This window comes from Corvus brachyrhynchos, unplaced genomic scaffold (genome assembly GCF_000691975.1).
Source record: "Corvus brachyrhynchos isolate BGI_N302 unplaced genomic scaffold, ASM69197v1 scaffold14, whole genome shotgun sequence".
Lineage (NCBI taxonomy): Eukaryota > Metazoa > Chordata > Aves > Passeriformes > Corvidae > Corvus > Corvus brachyrhynchos.
In genome coordinates this window covers 10,223,657-10,245,981 of record NW_008239110.1, presented here as the reverse complement: position 1 = coordinate 10,245,981, position 22,325 = coordinate 10,223,657, and positions in this window count along the sequence as shown.

Below are 22,325 nucleotides of genomic sequence, written 5' to 3'. Positions count from 1 at the left end.
GTACAAGAAAAAAGATTGTTTTTTTCTAAACCCTTTCCCTTGAAGTTGTTTAATGGCAAAGCAATGAAACCTTGCTAGTTAACAAATGCATTAAAGGCATTTTGGGTAGATGTAGGTATTTTCATGACTTCATTATATATTCAAATACTGTTCCATGAATAAAAGTTCATTTATAAGGGTCTGTATTGTGCAATATCAGCTTGAAGTGAGGCATTAAATATGTAGTTGCTCTACAGCTTGTGTAACCATCTCCTGAAGACCCATATGAAATGCAACAGTAGAACTTGGTTTTGTCAGAAAAGCTATTTCTCAGGAAGAATCTGCTTACTAAAATCACATAAAAATATTAGGCTTGCCATTTTCTTGTGCAATTACCAAGTGATATTTTTTTAAAAAATATCACTATTTCACATCTTGCTTTTTGTATGAGTACTGGAAGGCTGGCTATAATATAATGGAGTGTATTTCATTTTCAAATAGCACTGCTTCTTCCAAAAAAGGAGGAATCAAATTTCATTTCAAACTGCATTACCAACTTTATTAGGGCAGAGATGATCACTCACCTGTGCAAAGCTGCAGGTTTACAACAGATGAAACAGCCCTAGATACAGGATTTTGAAGATTTATAGATGTAGTCCTGTGGCCTGAGAGCTGTTTTCCTTTGAGATCGTGAAGAGTCTTAAGGGATGAGAAAATCAGATCAGAGGATTTGACCAATGAAACTCAAAATGAGAAATGTTTCAAATTAAATCTGAAAGCCTCCTGTTGATTTCTTTGACTTTTGTGAAGTCAAGAGAGGAAGCTTTACAGTGAAGGAGAAAAAAAAGATCAAAGAGGCCAGATACACAGCAACAACAAAGCTGAAAGAAATACAGCATTTTCAAAGGGGTACACTAGTTCTCTGTGTATGAGTTAGTGGGAATTTCAGCTTCATCTACTTGCAGAAAACACACAAGGGTTATCCTGATTTTAGAGACACTAAGCCAGAAGTTGTTAGCTTCCCATTCCTGTAGCCCAAGATCATGATTTTGTTGCACCTTCCTCATCAGGCAAGGAGAACAACAACCCTTTCTTACCAGTTCTTTTTCCACTGCTCCCTTTTCCTTCTTCTGGAAGGAAAGAAGAGCATGGAGAGTTAAGTGAAGTAGCATCCTGTAGCCTGAACTGAAACCAGAATCAGGAGTAATTAAACACATCTCAGTGAGTACAGATTAGAGCTATCAAAGAACAGCAACATATATACCTAAGTAGTTCACAAAAATCGTCCTAACAAATTTATTTTTAATTCACACCTTTTTTTGTTTACACTCCCTGAAGAGTCGGATGATGAATTTATCTCTTAAATGTTGCATAATGTGTAATATTTATACAAATCCGTGAAAATATGCATACTGGTGGTAAACTAGTCCTAGCTGATTTTTCTGCCTTTAAAAAAAAATCAAGCACACAGTGAAGGACCAGATATATGCTGACATGGAGGACAATTCACATAGACGAAATAGTAGAAAAATCTACAAATTCTTCATGTTGAAGCAAGAAACGTACCTTTAAATTAAGAAATTTAGAATTGGCACATATTTAGAAGGTGGATTATGAATATGAAAAAAACTAAGGTGACAATTTACACTGGATTTCCATCACTGTGCTTTTACCCACTAAAATCAGTTAAAATATTACTGATTTCTTAAGGAACAGATTTTAAATAATATGATATATTATAGAGTAGTTGTCTCAAAATCGAGAACTGTAAGTCTTTATGTGAGGGGTTCACCTAAGATTTTGAGCAGCAGAAGCAAAATTTTTAGCAAGGACTATGACTTTACAAGAGAAATTGTCACCAAAGGGGAAAAAAAACACACTAGAAGATAAAATTATGTTCAGTAATAATGCATTAGCATGAGCAAAACAAAAGACATGCATCTATTAAAGCCATGTTGCTTAGAAATTTGATTTAATTCTTGACAGTTTGTAATATATAATATAGAATTGAGCAGCAGCTGAATTACTGTTCATCTTTATGTCTGCATTATGCATAATGTCTAATTTGTCAGTTATTCTTGTGCCTAGGGCTGGAAGAGGTATCTGCATCAAACAATTGGGTTACTGGCTTAAATGCTTTTCACTATTAATGATTTGTCTGTAGGTTGATCAAGAATTTGCACATAGTTGAAAAGCATCTGAAAACACTGAATGCAAATGTTTCTCAGGCTGGAAGTGCTTGAGAATTTTTTTTTTTTGTTTGGTTGGTTAGTTTTGGTTTTGTATACATATATTTTTAGAATGCATAAGTCTTAGCTATGTAAGTAAGAAGACATAGTCCTTGACAAAATTTGACTATCTGTTAAGAATACCCAGGAAGAAAAAAGGAGAGAAAGGCCCAGAGTGTAAGAAAAAAGTGAGGAACAAGATCATGATTATTACCCGATATCAAATTTTAGTGCCATCTTTAAAGTGCTCTCCATACTCATGAAACGAAATCTGTTTGAAACTGCAAGTTTCTTTGGAAGTCTAGCATTTCTTTTTCAACAAGTTCTAATGTTATGTGTATCTATGTTTCTCAGTGATTCATGTGATGAACAAAACCAGGAACCCATATTCATTCCTCCACCGTGTAACCTATCACTGATTAAAAGATGGCTGTCACTTCAGTAGGACCTATCTCTTCTGATATCAGAAGAGGAAATTTGTTCAGTTGCTTCCACAGCACAAATCTGGCTTTGTCACAGTTACATAGGAGGAGGTTTTTCAGATGTAAAACTAAAACATTGATGAAATCAAAGCCAAATTGGCATGCCATTTGATAAAGGAAGGCCAAAGAGCAGAAACAGGGAACAGAGCAAAGACTGTTTATATCAGTCAAACTGACTGACTGGGTGAGTCCTTCCCACCATCAATAAATGCTGTAAGCAACAGTGACTGTGGCTATATTCTGCAGCAATTCACTGTTTGATTTCTTCCTTGTTTAACTTAACAGTGTAGTATACCTCCTCTTGATTTCTTTTTTTTTTCACTTACCTAGTTTTAAATTATACTAGCATTTACCTTTCACCCCAGGTCTGTTAAGCATCAGTCTCCTGTGAGACCTTATCGAAGGTGTTCAAGTAAATGAAATACTTTGTGGAAATGCACAGTTTAAAGAGCACCTAGCTATAGCTGCCATATTTTTCATCTGATACTCAATAAATGTCTAAAAATGCTTTAAGCAAGTTATTCTTCTTCTTTTCAAATTATGCATGTCTGGCATTGAGATGAGAAGGATTAGTTCATTTATCCCGAGGCTCTGGAAAATGATTTACAACATTTTACTAATCTACTTCTTTTTCATTTTCTCTTCCATGCATGATTTCTTCAGGTCTTAGGAATTTTCTTCCTCTTTCTGTTGACTTCTTGATAGGAATCACATTTCTTCATGTAGCAATCTGCCTGCCTACAGTTAGGGTCCTCTGTTTCCTTCACTGTGGCTTTGTCTTTTCTCTGAAAGCCACCTGCCCAGATGTGTCCAAACACAGCAATATAATGCTGCAGAAGTAGCTACTCCAGGCAATACGAAATTGCTGCACCAAGAGATTGTGGTTTGGTTTTTTACACTTACCACAATCTGTTGTATTGTATTCAGTGAAATCTATCTTTGTAGGGTTTTTTCCTCCACTCAGAATGCCAGGACAGCTAACAGATCAATATAAATATACATGGAATCTGGCATGGTAAATCTCTGTGCTGTACACATCAAGCCATTTACACGAGAAGGTTTTGATATACTTTTATTCTGTGGCATGAGGTTAATCACAAGTTATGTTGATTGATGCCTTACGGCAACCAATCTCCTGTAGGAAGCTTTATAGAGTATAATGCAGAGTTTCAGAGATGCATGAAATAGTAGGATAATGAGGCAGAAGGAACTAATTTTTAGCTGGAATTGCTTCCAGCTAAGCATGCATTCTTTATACATATAAGCTTTGGAAGAGTAATTTAGAACAGAACAAAACAAAACAAAAGCAAGAAACAGAAAACCAGAAAAAAACAGAGAAAAATATATGTTAAAAATGAAAATATCAATGCATTCAAAAACCCCATCACTGTCCTAGTGTCTTGTCCACAGGCAATATAACAAGAGGACAGAATCTAAGGAAATTGAATAGGCGGAACCATCTCCCTGGACCACAGTCCTCAGAAAGGCAGACTACATAACCACACAAAGCGGCGTTGTTTTCGGACACTCTCTCAGAAATCCAGCAATACTGTTTTCAGCTTTTTCTTTCCATTCTCCTGTGTGTATGGATACTTATTAAGGCCTTCTTTTCTGAATCTGATGCCGAGTTACTCCATGTGATATTTCCCAGCAGACTCAAGCAGTCTTTGAAATTTACACATTCTCTTCATAATGGCGAAGAGAAGTTTCCTATTGAAAGCCTCTGTTAATAGCAGGAGTTGCTAACATTGGCACATTATAGTTTTCCCAAGATTAGTTTATAAGCACATATAAATTACCAAGATATTTTCTTTTTTATAGCATTGGAGAACTACAACACAGACAGGCAGAAAAAAGCCAGAGGAAGAGTGCTAATTTTAGCTATTGACATGTACTAGTTTTAAAACATAAACCAGGAGTGAAAATGAGGGATGGAAAATAAATCAGGTCAGTAGTGTAAAAATTAATTGCAGCTAAAATAATATTGAGACCTATGAATGCTATGTCTTCAATGAGCTACATTCATTGCCATGAAGAGGGAAAGTAGTAAATTCAAACAGTGGAAATGCACACTTGCCATTTCCCCTCCTGGCAGTTTTTCTGTGTATTGATCTAGTGTTAGCTACTGGAAATATTTTTCTTGTCTGGTTTTGCTTTATTATCCTGTACTTAGTTCTACACACAGGATTTTGCTGTCTTAGAGATCATACAATGCACACAAAGCTTTCTAAGCTTTGTGCTCTTGGGAGTATACAGATTTTTATATGTCTTAGAACTTTGAATTCCATACCTAAGGGAAATTCAAATGTTTCCTTATGTTTCCTGCCTAACAATGACATTATGTATAACCTTAAACTCAAGCAGCCTATATATAATTTGTGTTTTATCAATTTGCAGACATACTGTACAGTGATTCTGCACGTTGTACTTCAGAAGTTGTTTCATTACTGTTTCCTGATTTTATACTCTCTGTTGAATTCTACATTTTCATGGTCAGATTTCTGACTCGTACCATTAAATTGTGTCAGGGCAAATATACAAAAAATTACATTTTTTAACTCTTCAGGCTTCTTTCTAGGAATGAAGCCACGGTGACTCCTGTCCTTGATGGGTCCTCTAACTGGATGACAAGCAGCACAGTTCTGATTCCCTTTATTTACTGTTTCAATGGTCTATTAGTTTGCATTCCTTTGGTACAATGGAACAGTTCTAAGATGAAGGACAGAGGGTGACCCGTTTTGACCTTCACCCTGTCTCTTTGTGTACTTTCTTCCATCTATGCTTTTAAAGGAAACTCTTGGCAGTTAGGAATTCCAGAACCACAGACTCAGTGAGTAGTTGAGGTGGGGAGGTCCTTATGGGTATCACCCACTCTAAAGGGGTGATAAACAGGGTCAGCTGCAGCAGGTTGCTCAAGATCTCCAACTGGATTTTGAATATTTCCAAGGATAAAAATTCCAAAACTACACTGGGCAGCCTGTTCCTAGGGAAGGGTCACCTTCCTTGACCTGCTGGCAGTGCTTCCAGTGCAGCTCAGGAGGCTGTTGGCTTTCTTTCCTAGAGGGGCACACTCAACAGCTTATATTTAACTTGGTGCCCAGCAGGATCCCCAGGGCCTTTTTTGCAAGGCTGATTTCCAGTGTGCCTCCAGCCCATCTGATGTATGGAGTTATTCCTTCCTGGGAGCAGAACTTTGTACTTCCCCTTGTTGAACTTCATGAGGTTCCTGTCAGTCTATTTCTTCAGCCTGTGGAGCCTTCCTCATCAGGCAAGGAGAACAACAACCCTTTCTTACCAGTTCTTTTTCCACTGCTCCCTTTTCCTTCTTCTGGAAGGAAAGAAGAGCATGGAGAGTTAAGTGAAGTAGCATCCTGTAGCCTGAACTGAAACCAGAATCAGGAGTAATTAAACACATCTCAGTGAGTACAGATTAGAGCTATCAAAGAACAGCAACATATATACCTAAGTAGTTCACAAAAATCGTCCTAACAAATTTATTTTTAATTCACACCTTTTTTTGTTTACACTCCCTGAAGAGTCGGATGATGAATTTATCTCTTAAATGTTGCATAATGTGTAATATTTATACAAATCCGTGAAAATATGCATACTGGTGGTAAACTAGTCCTAGCTGATTTTTCTGCCTTTAAAAAAAAATCAAGCACACAGTGAAGGACCAGATATATGCTGACATGGAGGACAATTCACATAGACGAAATAGTAGAAAAATCTACAAATTCTTCATGTTGAAGCAAGAAACGTACCTTTAAATTAAGAAATTTAGAATTGGCACATATTTAGAAGGTGGATTATGAATATGAAAAAAACTAAGGTGACAATTTACACTGGATTTCCATCACTGTGCTTTTACCCACTAAAATCAGTTAAAATATTACTGATTTCTTAAGGAACAGATTTTAAATAATATGATATATTATAGAGTAGTTGTCTCAAAATCGAGAACTGTAAGTCTTTATGTGAGGGGTTCACCTAAGATTTTGAGCAGCAGAAGCAAAATTTTTAGCAAGGACTATGACTTTACAAGAGAAATTGTCACCAAAGGGGAAAAAAAACACACTAGAAGATAAAATTATGTTCAGTAATAATGCATTAGCATGAGCAAAACAAAAGACATGCATCTATTAAAGCCATGTTGCTTAGAAATTTGATTTAATTCTTGACAGTTTGTAATATATAATATAGAATTGAGCAGCAGCTGAATTACTGTTCATCTTTATGTCTGCATTATGCATAATGTCTAATTTGTCAGTTATTCTTGTGCCTAGGGCTGGAAGAGGTATCTGCATCAAACAATTGGGTTACTGGCTTAAATGCTTTTCACTATTAATGATTTGTCTGTAGGTTGATCAAGAATTTGCACATAGTTGAAAAGCATCTGAAAACACTGAATGCAAATGTTTCTCAGGCTGGAAGTGCTTGAGAATTTTTTTTTTTTGTTTGGTTGGTTAGTTTTGGTTTTGTATACATATATTTTTAGAATGCATAAGTCTTAGCTATGTAAGTAAGAAGACATAGTCCTTGACAAAATTTGACTATCTGTTAAGAATACCCAGGAAGAAAAAAGGAGAGAAAGGCCCAGAGTGTAAGAAAAAAGTGAGGAACAAGATCATGATTATTACCCGATATCAAATTTTAGTGCCATCTTTAAAGTGCTCTCCATACTCATGAAACGAAATCTGTTTGAAACTGCAAGTTTCTTTGGAAGTCTAGCATTTCTTTTTCAACAAGTTCTAATGTTATGTGTATCTATGTTTCTCAGTGATTCATGTGATGAACAAAACCAGGAACCCATATTCATTCCTCCACCGTGTAACCTATCACTGATTAAAAGATGGCTGTCACTTCAGTAGGACCTATCTCTTCTGATATCAGAAGAGGAAATTTGTTCAGTTGCTTCCACAGCACAAATCTGGCTTTGTCACAGTTACATAGGAGGAGGTTTTTCAGATGTAAAACTAAAACATTGATGAAATCAAAGCCAAATTGGCATGCCATTTGATAAAGGAAGGCCAAAGAGCAGAAACAGGGAACAGAGCAAAGACTGTTTATATCAGTCAAACTGACTGACTGGGTGAGTCCTTCCCACCATCAATAAATGCTGTAAGCAACAGTGACTGTGGCTATATTCTGCAGCAATTCACTGTTTGATTTCTTCCTTGTTTAACTTAACAGTGTAGTATACCTCCTCTTGATTTCTTTTTTTTTTCACTTACCTAGTTTTAAATTATACTAGCATTTACCTTTCACCCCAGGTCTGTTAAGCATCAGTCTCCTGTGAGACCTTATCGAAGGTGTTCAAGTAAATGAAATACTTTGTGGAAATGCACAGTTTAAAGAGCACCTAGCTATAGCTGCCATATTTTTCATCTGATACTCAATAAATGTCTAAAAATGCTTTAAGCAAGTTATTCTTCTTCTTTTCAAATTATGCATGTCTGGCATTGAGATGAGAAGGATTAGTTCATTTATCCCGAGGCTCTGGAAAATGATTTACAACATTTTACTAATCTACTTCTTTTTCATTTTCTCTTCCATGCATGATTTCTTCAGGTCTTAGGAATTTTCTTCCTCTTTCTGTTGACTTCTTGATAGGAATCACATTTCTTCATGTAGCAATCTGCCTGCCTACAGTTAGGGTCCTCTGTTTCCTTCACTGTGGCTTTGTCTTTTCTCTGAAAGCCACCTGCCCAGATGTGTCCAAACACAGCAATATAATGCTGCAGAAGTAGCTACTCCAGGCAATACGAAATTGCTGCACCAAGAGATTGTGGTTTGGTTTTTTACACTTACCACAATCTGTTGTATTGTATTCAGTGAAATCTATCTTTGTAGGGTTTTTTCCTCCACTCAGAATGCCAGGACAGCTAACAGATCAATATAAATATACATGGAATCTGGCATGGTAAATCTCTGTGCTGTACACATCAAGCCATTTACACGAGAAGGTTTTGATATACTTTTATTCTGTGGCATGAGGTTAATCACAAGTTATGTTGATTGATGCCTTACGGCAACCAATCTCCTGTAGGAAGCTTTATAGAGTATAATGCAGAGTTTCAGAGATGCATGAAATAGTAGGATAATGAGGCAGAAGGAACTAATTTTTAGCTGGAATTGCTTCCAGCTAAGCATGCATTCTTTATACATATAAGCTTTGGAAGAGTAATTTAGAACAGAACAAAACAAAACAAAAGCAAGAAACAGAAAACCAGAAAAAAACAGAGAAAAATATATGTTAAAAATGAAAATATCAATGCATTCAAAAACCCCATCACTGTCCTAGTGTCTTGTCCACAGGCAATATAACAAGAGGACAGAATCTAAGGAAATTGAATAGGCGGAACCATCTCCCTGGACCACAGTCCTCAGAAAGGCAGACTACATAACCACACAAAGCGGCGTTGTTTTCGGACACTCTCTCAGAAATCCAGCAATACTGTTTTCAGCTTTTTCTTTCCATTCTCCTGTGTGTATGGATACTTATTAAGGCCTTCTTTTCTGAATCTGATGCCGAGTTACTCCATGTGATATTTCCCAGCAGACTCAAGCAGTCTTTGAAATTTACACATTCTCTTCATAATGGCGAAGAGAAGTTTCCTATTGAAAGCCTCTGTTAATAGCAGGAGTTGCTAACATTGGCACATTATAGTTTTCCCAAGATTAGTTTATAAGCACATATAAATTACCAAGATATTTTCTTTTTTATAGCATTGGAGAACTACAACACAGACAGGCAGAAAAAAGCCAGAGGAAGAGTGCTAATTTTAGCTATTGACATGTACTAGTTTTAAAACATAAACCAGGAGTGAAAATGAGGGATGGAAAATAAATCAGGTCAGTAGTGTAAAAATTAATTGCAGCTAAAATAATATTGAGACCTATGAATGCTATGTCTTCAATGAGCTACATTCATTGCCATGAAGAGGGAAAGTAGTAAATTCAAACAGTGGAAATGCACACTTGCCATTTCCCCTCCTGGCAGTTTTTCTGTGTATTGATCTAGTGTTAGCTACTGGAAATATTTTTCTTGTCTGGTTTTGCTTTATTATCCTGTACTTAGTTCTACACACAGGATTTTGCTGTCTTAGAGATCATACAATGCACACAAAGCTTTCTAAGCTTTGTGCTCTTGGGAGTATACAGATTTTTATATGTCTTAGAACTTTGAATTCCATACCTAAGGGAAATTCAAATGTTTCCTTATGTTTCCTGCCTAACAATGACATTATGTATAACCTTAAACTCAAGCAGCCTATATATAATTTGTGTTTTATCAATTTGCAGACATACTGTACAGTGATTCTGCACGTTGTACTTCAGAAGTTGTTTCATTACTGTTTCCTGATTTTATACTCTCTGTTGAATTCTACATTTTCATGGTCAGATTTCTGACTCGTACCATTAAATTGTGTCAGGGCAAATATACAAAAAATTACATTTTTTAACTCTTCAGGCTTCTTTCTAGGAATGAAGCCACGGTGACTCCTGTCCTTGATGGGTCCTCTAACTGGATGACAAGCAGCACAGTTCTGATTCCCTTTATTTACTGTTTCAATGGTCTATTAGTTTGCATTCCTTTGGTACAATGGAACAGTTCTAAGATGAAGGACAGAGGGTGACCCGTTTTGACCTTCACCCTGTCTCTTTGTGTACTTTCTTCCATCTATGCTTTTAAAGGAAACTCTTGGCAGTTAGGAATTCCAGAACCACAGACTCAGTGAGTAGTTGAGGTGGGGAGGTCCTTATGGGTATCACCCACTCTGAGTGACCCACTTAAACAGGGTCAGCTGCAGCAGGTTGCTCAAGATCTCCAACTGGATTTTGAATATTTCCAAGGATAAAAATTCCAAAACTACACTGGGCAGCCTGTTCCTAGGGAAGGGTCACCTTCCTTGACCTGCTGGCAGTGCTTCCAGTGCAGCTCAGGAGGCTGTTGGCTTTCTTTCCTAGAGGGGCACACTCAACAGCTTATATTTAACTTGGTGCCCAGCAGGATCCCCAGGGCCTTTTTTGCAAGGCTGATTTCCAGTGTGCCTCCAGCCCATCTGATGTATGGAGTTATTCCTTCCTGGGAGCAGAACTTTGTACTTCCCCTTGTTGAACTTCATGAGGTTCCTGTCAGTCTATTTCTTCAGCCTGTGGAGGTTCCTGTGAATAGCAACACAACCAAAGCAGTACTGCCTGCAGTAGCAACACAACCAAAGCAGTACTGCCTGCAGTATCAACACCCGAGGTACAGCAATTTTCCTTTTATTCCTGTGAGGGTAACAAAATACTGAAATGCATTGTTCAGAGAGGTTGTGAATGTTCCATTCCTAGAGATATTTAAAAGCCACCTGGATATTTGGTGTGCCAGCCACTCCTTCCAGTTTTATATAATCTGAAATATTCTGAGAATGTCCTCTGTCCCATTATCCACGTCATTAATAAAGATAGGAAACAGTAGTAGCCCCAGTAGAGATCCCAGATCATTCACCAAGCTAGTTAGCTCATTATAGGTATCTATCAACAAGGCTGGTAATGCATGATTTCCCCTTTGCTGACTAGTCTAAATCACCTTGTCCTTCCTGTGTTTGGAAACAGTTTCTAGGATTATTTCCTCCACCTCTTGTGACCAAGGTGATGCTGAAAGGCTTTTAGTTTCTTGAAACTTCCTCTTGTTTTTCATGATGATAGGAGTGATATTTGCTTCTCTCAAGTCCTCAGGAACCTCTCCCATTCACAATGACCTTTCAAAGATAATTGAGATTTTCTTGGCAAATTACATCTCTCAGCTTCCTCTGAATTCCTGGGTGTATCCCATCAGGAAAGTAATCTAAAGTTCGAACTTTAGATTACGCTGAAGATACATTTCAACTATTTCCTTAGTGAATCAAACAACTGTGAGACAAAATAGGTGTAACCTACATCTATTAACTCAGCTACCCTTCAAAAGCCTGGTTCAGTTCTTCAATTCTTACTGGTTCAGGGCATAGCAGTACCTAAATTTTGTATCCAAACCCATAGCAGAAATACTACTAAGACATTCAGATTGGTTTGGGATGGCAGAGATAATAGAGATGTTGAGGAATGCATTTATAGCTGGGTGTACAGCTTCAGTGGGAGCTGCAGGTCTAGCAGGAGTGGGAAATGATGAGAACCCCAGGCAAGAGCACCGACCCTTTGTGTGACATTGAGGGCATGGGACCTGTGCCCCAGCCAGGTGACCAGATACTCAGAGACACAGCAGGAGCCAATGGCTTAGATGGGAGACCCCAGACTATCATGCACATAGACTGTGAGGGTGTACAAGGCCAGGGATTCCTTTGTTTGGGGTCCCTCAGAGGCACCCAGCTCAAATTGTTGTGCTGTTGCTTCAGGAAGCCTGGCATGACTGCATGGAGCGGGGTGTTCAGGGAGTGCCAAGGGACTCCCTGAAGGCGCCCTCTTTGAATGGGCTTTGGTCCCAGACGTGACAATCTTGGGTGGTGGGAGGGTCACCACTGCCAGAGTGGCTCCAGAATGGTCAGACAGGAAAGTTCGCTTGACATAGACTTATTAATTTCCTTGAGTACCGCATGAGTTTATCTAAGCTACTTTTGGATGTGAAGCACTAGGTTTTGTGTGATACCATACCATTCATATTTCCCACATCCAGTTGTGTAGAGGCTCTGCTCTTCCCACTGCTTGGTGAGCGACTTAATTTAAACAAAATCTAATTTCTTTGATCATAGAGAAACACAGATTCAGAATCCTGATGTTTTCAGACTCCTAACTCTAGTGACAAAGAATTTTTATGCACATGGCTGAAATGGCAGGGACATTAGAGATAACGGTTGTGGGCAGCAAACCCATGGTGAATGTTACATTAACTTTGAGGTCTATGCAAAAAAATTGGACACTGAGTCAATCAGCTTTTAGCTTTAGTAGATGAACAACTTTTACTGTATAACCTAAATAAATGCACCCCCAATCACACACATCTACAATCTGCATAGCTCTCTAACTGATTAAAAATTTTTACTTTCCATTCCTACATTATTTTTCGTTGTTACTCATGCATACCAGGACATTTAAATCCACAGTTTTTAGTCACAAAATATCTTCACTAGATTTAGCTTAGACTTACTTGAAAGCATCTCTTAGGATTTTTCATGCTTTTATAGGTTATGTTATTTTCTATTTTTTATATTCCATTTTCTTCTGAAAAAGAGTCATGGCTCAGGGAAAGCATCACAAATCTTTTCTGTGCTTGTTTCACATTTCCATTTACTATACTAATAAGCTTATCCCAGACACCAAAATCTTTTCATTCTCTTGCATGTTATTTTTAAATGGAATTAAGCAATGGAGACTTCAGAGTCTTACAGCTTTTAAACAGACAAGCTACTTACCAAGTGTGGTCAGAAAATTCTCACTTACAGAATTCTTCAGTGCGCAGTTGGCTACTTTTATTGTAAAAATGTCTAGATATAAGTAAATCAGCACAATTGAGGACTTTTTAATAACCTTTTTTTTGCATGAAAATTATTTTATCCAATTAATCTTTAACCTTGTTTTTGTCTTCATGCTAAATATTTACCTTACTTTCTCAAGTTGAGGAGAACATTTGTGCCCATCCCCATTTTCAACATACTGAAATGCAGAGAAAAAATTTGTCTTCTTAACAATTTTGAACTAATTATTTTTAATAACTTTTTGGCTTTAGAGTTCAGATACTTAAAACAGAATGTCTAATGCTGATATTTCTAAACATACTGTTTCATTATTTAATTAAAATATTTAAATATTTAAATATTTTATTGCAACATTTTTTAAAGATTTCGCTAGTATTCAATAAAATCTTCTTTTTCTTAGAAAAAAATGTAAAGATTAACTTAGAAACTAGAATGAATCTAAACTAAAGGACAAAATTTTATGTGATATTATTGCACAGATTTATGAAAAGACATATGAGATAGTGCATTCTTAGGTACAAAGACACTTCGCAGCAAACAGGTTTAACAATATTTTTTGTCCAAATATAACAATTTCAAATGGTCTTACAATAAGATATTATCAAGGAAAGGATATCTGTAATAGTCTTAACAATTAATTTATGGTTGGTGAAGGTAATCAACAGAATTAAAGAAACTGTTGACAGTTTTACAAAGAAAGCAGTTTCAGGGTTTTTAGGTTGAAAGTAGAAATATTGGCTGTTTTAATCAGGCATTTGCTGAAGGAATAAAGATTCATTTGAGAGTTCCAAAGATGATTTCTCACTCTTTCAGCTTTTTCAAGTAGAAACATTGAGAACATTTTTTCTTGTCATATTAGAGTTATTTGGCTCCTTGTCTTATTTTATGATCCATAAAGAATAAAGGGAAATAAAAAATGAAAAGGCATAATAAAGGCTATCTGTTGTTTTATAAAAAACAGAGGATTCTGGGTACACATTCAGTGAAGGATCAGATTGTTTCTCCTTTCCAACACAATCACTGTTCATATTTATACATTAGTAAGCGAGGGCGGGAGGGGTGGGGGGGTGGGGAGTAACAGGTCCTCCACAAATACATTTACTATTAAGAAAGATTTTCCCATTTCATTCCAGGTGGGTGAGGTTTTCTGCTTAGTATGTGCATTTGATAAAAAAAAAATGCACACTTCTTAAAGAAGATGCTTCAAAAAAAGGTAAATGCATTCCCAGTTGTTCTGGACAGTTGCAACTCTCTGATAAACCATTGCAAGGAATCTTATGGGTAACAGAACTCTCTAATTATTTAACAAATTATAGAAATTATAATGAAATTAACCCCTTTAAAGTAAGTGCAGGAATTGCAGATAAGACTGTATTTTCTGTGAATTCACCATAAATTATTTTAAGGTATTTATCCGGCTCTCTATACAGAAAACGCTGATGAGTCAGCCTAAAGCACTAGTACTGGTGGGCAGTAAAGTTCTTCTGTGGAAGAAATAAGGGGTTAACCAATATACCCACTTCTGAGTGAGACTATATAAAATATGTCATGCTGGAGAGTAATGTGGAATTGAATCTTACACTCCTGGTGTGGCACTTGTGTCCTCTCTGACAACTCCCTCTGACAGGGGAGTACTAGGCGAGAAAGAGGCACTGTTTCTCCATGTTGCTTCTTGAAGACTGTTCTTCTGTCCCTTCCTGCAAAGACTCTTCAAAGAGACCAGGCCTGCCCAGGGACACTGACTAGTACATGCAGCACAGCCTTTTATGAGCTTCATTGACATGCTGTACTAACACTGCTTTTTCTGAAAAAGGCAGTGTTGGAAAATCACCTAAGTAAGAAAGCCATGGAAAACAGCTGTGGTTTGAAGTACTTGATCTCTGTCCAGATTGACCTCCAGTCCCTTCTGGGGACTTTAGCCCAGACAAGGATTCAAACTGAAACTTGTGGCTCTAGCATGGAATTTTCCTTCTCCAGCACAGATGGAAAATCAATGGCTACTGACTGGATGATTCTGAAAATTAGTCGCACAATGTGTGTTAGAAACAATGAGGAGAATGATTTCTCTCTCTCTGACTGACTGTCCCCAATAGAAGGAAACAATTTAGAGGTAACTGTCCAAACAAATGCATGAACAAATTAGCAGAAGAATAAAATAAAGTGGTCATATTTAAAATTATAATTCCATAGTGCACAGACAAGCAAACACATCCGTATCCTTCCATATTTCTAAGATCTTTTTTTCTTATTTAAAGACAGTATGTGCACTTGATATTAGCTGTTTATAGAAAATGTGCAACAATTTCGAATAAAGGCAGTGTGAGTAAAATGAATGATGCTCTCATAAAACACATTTTTTCTCCACTGTAAGGAGTAATACTCACTACTAAACAGAAAGGATTTAGGGGTGTGAAGTGTTGATATTTCATGTATGAAGTGAAGATTCATGTCTCCTTATCTGTCAGACTGTTTACAAATTCTATACATTTCTGTCTTGAAAAAATAGTTTTTATCAGGTAGTTTATGGTATCTTATACCTGTCTCATTTGTGTCATAGGGCAGAAATTATGTCCTCTTTATAGCTTCCATCTCCAGACATATCAAAAGTGAAGAAAAGATGGAAATAATTTCCTATGCTCAGTAGATACTTAAATGTTCTTTGTCCTTTTGATGTGAATTGTGAAATGAAAGTTTAAATCTTATGTAGGCAACAAGAAGTCTTCCTGGCTTGAGTTAACTATTCCACTTGATAAAATAAAATATTATTACTTTAATATTGAAAGTAGGTACCATCATTTTCTGTGTATTGTAAGAGAACTCTGTTATCCCTTAGGGAGTACACACCAGCTTCATTTATTTTTCCATGATATATTAGCTTTCCAAAGATTTTTTTTTGCACATATTGGGTATCCATTTGCAGGACTGAAACAATAGGCTGTCCCTAGCAGCAGAAGAAAAGGAAAAGGTGAAATGACAGAGGAAAATGTAGGAAAAACAATTAACTTTTTTACTGCTGGGATTTGGGGAAAATATCACATGTACAAAAAAATTAATGAATATGGACTTAAATCATTAGAAATTATAGAAAAGTCAAGGGTAAATTTTATGTTCTCGTGTCAATGAGATATTGCAGTATATTGGCGGGGGAGGGAGAAGGGAGGTGTAAAGAGAGGATAATGAGCTTATTCTGAATGTTTTTCTTCTTTTGCAGACCTCTTCATTTCTCCCAAGAGAGAGTAATCAGAGAGTTAAAAAATTAGAATGATGGCTCATATATCTGTTTGTCGTTTCCACTCTTATCTGACCTTAAAACCATCTATCCTGCTCCTTGAAGATTGCAATATTCATTGATAAGAATGATCTTTTCTTCCCCTTTTGGATAAATTTTATCCTATGCTTTGAGTTTTCTGAGAATTATTAAGCACTGTTTTCCCCTCCTGAAAATAATAAATTATAGAGATGAATATTAGTAAACATCTACTCGTGATTTAAAGAGTCAATTTGGTATTTATATGTTGAAATATCAAGATGTTTATACATGGGTAGGAACTTTATGTCCAAAGTAGTCTTCTGGAAAAGCATGAGAGAAATGATAAGGCTGAAAAATGAGTTTAATACTTAAGGCCCATTGGCAGGTAAGACTTAATATTGATATTTATCTCCCATTGACTTCTTTTTAAAACTCATGCTAATTATCTAGGATACTTCTGGAAATGATATTTGGCCTTGAAGTCACTTTCATTGAAAATTTCATTGAAATTTTTTTTAAAATTTTAGCTTACATCTCAAAGCCTCGTGCCTCATGATCACCTCAAATCATTACAATGCAGGTTAATGATTTTGATATTATTTTCCTCTATATAAACCCATGGATGTCAGGATAAAAATGGAAAGAAGGGTTCTTTCACCAGTAAGTGAATATGGTAAATAAGTACTAAGTGTATTATGTACCTCTCTCGTGCATTGCCAACACTAAAATCGTCTTCCAAATGAGATAAATCTGCTGAAAACTTGTTGGAATCTGGTGTTAAAAAAATATTTTTTTCTATTTGACCATAAATGTTTGTCCTCATCACCTTAGTGGCTTATCCACAAATGTACTGTAATTACTGCCAGATATCTGCTATTTTGGTTTTAAACAAGAACATTAAATTTTTATAACTCCTAATGTGTAAACGTGTTAAAAAAGACAAAGAAAGAAGAGGAAAGGCATGTTTTCTTCCTTATTTGGTATATTATGTGCATTTTTATGGCACTTCATTTCACCTGATACTTCTTTACAATTCTTAGATTTCCTCTTAAGTTTCATCCTTCCTGTACAGATTTGTAGATGTGACGGCAACATAACATTAGGGGGGTCAAACGTTATTGTAATTGCTGATACTTGCACTTCACATAAAGATCCCTCTATCCTGAATGCAAGTTTGAGTTGATCAGTCACCAGTTCAGGAACTTGGATAAATTCAGAAAACCTTATGCTGCTTATAGTCTGTGTTTACTTCATAAATTAACGTATAGTTAGAGGTTACTGTTTAGAAGGCACTGGCTACTACTAAATATTCAAGTTTGATAGTAGAATACTTTTTTCTTCCATTTGAGCAGGTAAAAGAGATTAAACTTCCTTGCTGAGAAAGAACATTTTTGCTACTCTGAGCCACAGCCAGAGCCAAGTAGTTGTTTCATAGGCTCATCCTACCTAGTTTACATTATTCATTAATATTTTTTGTTATTTTTTCACCCAGGCTCTCCAAGCCATCTAAATGAATCCGTGATGTTATATTTTGGCCCATGCAGAAGTAACAGCTTTTTTGTGGATGCTGTTTATCGAATGTCCAGTTTGGGATAGATAATTGTAACTCAGATTGTCTGAGTTTACATGAATTAGAGCTAGCAAGCACCTCATTAAGTGTGAAAAGCTTTTCTGCCCCCGACAGCAGACAGTGGCCTCTAGGTATTGCTACTGTAAGTGTAAAGAAGACATTTACAGGTGCATCTATACCTTGGAAAATTAGTGCAATTTTGTCTCCAGCCGACTTTTCAAAGCTAAGGATAACTTCCTGTGCAGGTGAGGCTGTCTGCCAGAGTCAGCCTAGAACTTTCACTGTATGAAGGACAGCAGCTGTCAGGCCCTGGCCCTTTGTTGGTGACACGTCCCAGCACAACACATCTCATGTGCTGTTAAAAATCCTGTGTGAGGTAACTACATGTACTGCACCACAGCATGAGCTACGCAGTAATCTCTCTCTGTCTAGCAGATTGCACGTGAGATCAATAAAGTGTAAGTAAAAAAAATGTGGATCATGGATCTTAAATGGATTTGGCTCCTGAAGGCTGCTCTGGAGTGATATAAGAAGCTGTATCAGTTCATGATGGACTGCACAAATTTCAGCCCACACAAGATGAGGTACAGTATTTATCTACCTTTCTCATCTGAGATGGAGAGATTGATCAGCCTGAAAAAGCCAACTCATTCTTCCCTCGTAGAGTGAAACCTTTCATTGCAGCACTGGGGACAACAGAACTCATGGAAAGAGAGGAACTCTGAGCTCTACTGTGTGACAAAGTAAAGACTATTCAGGATTTCAGAAAATATTACAATAATAAAAAGAGAAAAATTCAACCATTTGCAAAGGAAAAACAATATATGCTTTAATACAAAATAAAATTAATAAGAAGGGTTTAAAATATGAACAAGCTATTACTTAGCTGATAAAAACCCTCAACTTAGAATGCATATAATGACTAACTTGCCAGCTGTGTTTTTTATGTATTCCTTAAAGGAAGAAAAAAATATGAATTCTTTCACCATCTAGCCTTACTAAAATTTCTGGAATGTAATTTAAATGGTGTTTGATAATAACAGTGTTTCTTCCTGGGTATCAAGTGATCTTACTTTGAAACACATAAAAACTTGCAGACTCAATGGACAATGTATTTGAATAAATTTCTCACAGAGGCAAATGGAGCTTATAACATAGGAAAAAAAGAATCAGTAGCTTCCTATTGTAAACTGCATTTTTTTTGTGTGTTGTAGAATAGTGTAGTTATTAGAAACTCAATGTTAGAAAATATTGTCTCCATCCAAGTGGCACTTAATCTCTATTACCTGGAGGTTAAAAGTCAAAGAATAATCATCCATGTCAGTGATTCCTGCAGCAGATTGTTACTGAACCATGTAAGGTCGTTTAGTGGGGAGAATTAGCTCCCAGCAGCTTCACATGTCAGAGATATTGTAGTAGTACTCAGCCCCAGCTCTTCTCCCTGGAAAATGATGATGATTCTATGGGCTTTTTCAGGAAAGGTGTCCTGTAGAAAGAAAAGAAAAGCTTACCTTTAATAGACATTTTTGCAAAAGATAAGAATGAAAAGAAAAAAAATTGCTGGCTTTACCAGTCAGCTGCAGATGAAAAGTACACAAGTACAGCCAATTGCCCTCAACTTTGCAAATAGATCAGTAATGCATACCTTGTGGTTCTGTAACTAATACACCTCCTAAGTCAGTGCCACTCTATGCATGAAGAATGAAATGTTTCTCATGTGACTATAAAGACCAGGAAAACCTGGGAAAGCTTCAGAAATGGGCCATTAACCAGAGACAGTTTGGAAGCTTCTGTGCTAGTTTAATTGGAAAGTTGTCAGTAGTGATGTGGGCATATGGAATCAGTTTCTCTCTGGAAATGCTATAATCCATCAATGCAGTGAGTGTTCTGGCTGTGTTGTTTAGGACAAGTTAGCATAAAAAAGCTAGGATGAAAAAGAACAAGATGCCCAAGCCCATGGAGTTGCCCTGGCCATGACACAGAAAGCTGTCCTGAACTTATGTAGGGGAACTAAATGGAAGAAGCCAGAAAGGTCAAAACATGTCATGTTTGAAGTGTGAGGAAAAGGGGAAAGACCCAGTGTCCATGCAAAACCTTTTGCTAAATAAAAAACCCCTTTTTACTAAGTGCTCATTATAACTATCATAAGAGACAGCAGAACTGGTCTCTTTAATGAGGTTACATCTCCCCTTTCCCCATATCACACCTATATAACATCAAATGCAATAACATGAGAGCATATGTTTTCCTGCAGTTTTAGTTTTGATTTAAGGTTTATTTCATTCACTTAGTTATTATAATGTTTTACAAAGGAAATGTCACTTTCCCCTCTTCACCCCTACTGGGTAATGAGTGCTAATTCCAGTTGCTTGCCTTTGCTTAAAAAGCAATATTGAAGAAATCAAAGTAGGATTTTAAAGCCATCAAGGTGTACGGTTTGCTTTCTGTGATTTCCAGATCCATGTCCATAGTGACAGAAACTGATGCAGTAGCAGAGAGCTCACACTCTCATTTTTCCGTTTTGGTTGCTTACTTCAAAGTGGAAGCATAAAGGATAGTGTGGCCAACAAAGCCACAGGACAGGGGAAGACTGGAACTATTCGTTGAAGGTGCCAAATTATTTTGATTTTTTAATCTGCATATAGTTCTGGTGCAGAGCAAAGGGTGAATTCTTTTTCTAATTCACTGTTTTCTAAATCACAGTTAGAAAAGAGATTTAATGGTAACTTTTGAACTATAGTATTTATCTTAAATGAAGGAACTATGCTTTGTATCATATCTCTTGCTACTATTTAAAATATACAAATATTCAATTTTAAAATTGCACAGTTTTTTGCAGTTGGAAACATCATTGTCTTTACACATATCCCCCCCAAAATACGGATATTTTGAAAAAAAAATTGCTAGAAATGGCAAATATAACACTAGTTTCATCAGTATTAACAGACACTTACTTAGTGAAGTGCAGTCTTCTTTATGATGTGCAGTTATTCAAGTTGTCCAAAATCTTACTTGTCCAAAAGAGACATGTGATTATTTGTCAGGAAAAAATCATAGAATACCTACCATTTCTTTACCATTATTGTAGCAACAATAAGGGTAGGCAGACAATCCAAACTAGTATCCTCTGCCAGAAATTTTTCAAGTGCAAGTACATGTTGAAGACTCAGCTTTTGAAGGCCAGAGAACATGAGGACTTAAGTTCTAACTGAATTTCAAACAGATATATTTACATTGAACGGAATATACTGAGTCTGAGTACTGTACACAGCTTTCAGAATGTTTGTTTAAAGTCTCTAAATTATTTTAAAACACAAAAGATGTGTTTTCACATGTGTTTCAATTGTTGCTTCAATAGTTAATTACCTTCACAGTTAGAATGCTGTGCTGAGTAGAAGTTTCAAGCCCAGATTCAAAATTCTAGGTTGTTTATTATTACAGTTCAAACTTTGAAATAGACCTGAAGATCTTGTATTTTTCCATGCTTTACATTACTTTACTTTAAATCCATATTTCTTCACTTGACAGATAACTTTCATTGCTTCACATGAGGTGCTGCCTTAGCTGACCTTACCAGAATGTCAACCCCTATATCATTATATGCACTGCCACTTAGCCCCTAACCATGACATGCTCGAAGCAGTAACACAATACACAATGTTTTATGATATGTGGCATTGCATCCTGCAAATTAAGCACTACAAACAGAGGAAATGCAGAAGGTGATGGCATGAAAAAGACGGACCAGATGTTCAAAGATAGATAAAGATGAAGATGGCATTATTATAAACTCATCTAAATCCTTTATTAATCTGATTCTCTGAGAACTGAGAAATGTGAGAAACCAGATCACAATATTGTAGGCATTTATTAGACGTATGAGTTGTACAATACATTAATTCCAATAAACTTTCATATTTGAATGGACCACTATTTCACAGGAAGATTCATAACCTTAATCATCTTTGATTTTGTCTCTTAAACCTATGGATTATTTTATCTATAAATTTACTCACAGAAATAAAGTTTTTACAGAAGAAATGTGTTTGGAATGGATTAGACTTTCTTCCACACTCTCCCTTTATTTTTTTTTCAAAGCTAACTTCCAACGAAGAGAAAAAATATTTAGAAAGCAAAATGCATGATGTAGCCTTTACTGAAAAGAAATGAATAATCTTCCACATTCTCAACAGTTCTTCAAGGTGCAGCTAGTACACACGATTCCTACTATCAGAGGATCAGAGGAGCTTTCCATCACTGATTGTTAGATCACCTCAAAGATGTACTGAATGACAAACTATAAAACATCACTTGCATTTTATCTTCCCATTCCCCTTCCCCCACAGTTGTCAAGATACT